The sequence below is a fragment of the Rhinopithecus roxellana genome, chromosome 19, assembly GCF_007565055.1.
Source record: "Rhinopithecus roxellana isolate Shanxi Qingling chromosome 19, ASM756505v1, whole genome shotgun sequence".
NCBI classification, from domain to species: Eukaryota; Metazoa; Chordata; class Mammalia; order Primates; family Cercopithecidae; genus Rhinopithecus; species Rhinopithecus roxellana.
In genome coordinates, this window is record NC_044567.1 from 41,160,253 (window position 1) to 41,160,869 (window position 617).

The window sequence follows — 617 nt, forward strand, 5'->3', positions numbered from 1 at the left end:
TACAGGCGTGTGCCACCATGTCTGGCTAATTTTTGTATTTTTTGTAGAGACTGAGCTTTGCTATGTTGCCCAGGCTTGTCTCAAACTACTGATCTCAAGTGATCCTCCTGCCTCGGCCTCCCAAAGTGCTGGGATTACAGGCGTGTCTAGCTGCCCTTACTGTTATGACCAGGAGGGGACATCTGCTGGAGACCGGCTGAAGTGAAGTCTTTGACCATGGCCAAAAGTGAAAGCCACAGCCCACACTTGGCCTCTCCCGCTGGGCTGGCCACCTGCAGGGACCGCGTGGCATTGGGCTCACTCTGTGCATGGGGTGCTGTGCTCCTCAGTCCCTGGAGGGGGTGGCGGCCGTGTGTGGTGTGCTTTGGTGATGAAATGTGAGTAGAGAAATGCTGGCCACGTCCTCCAGGGAGCATTGAATGCTTGCATGAGACTCACCAAGGCTGTGGAGGCCCAGTCATGCCCCAGAGGTCACCCAGCACCTGGTGCCCCTTACAGGAGCCAGAAATAAAGCCGTGCTGTTTTTCATCCTTCGACTTTCAGCATTTCTGTGATATCATAAGGAGCATATAGTTTGATTTTAAAATATCAAGTCTAAAAATCTTCGTCTTTGAATT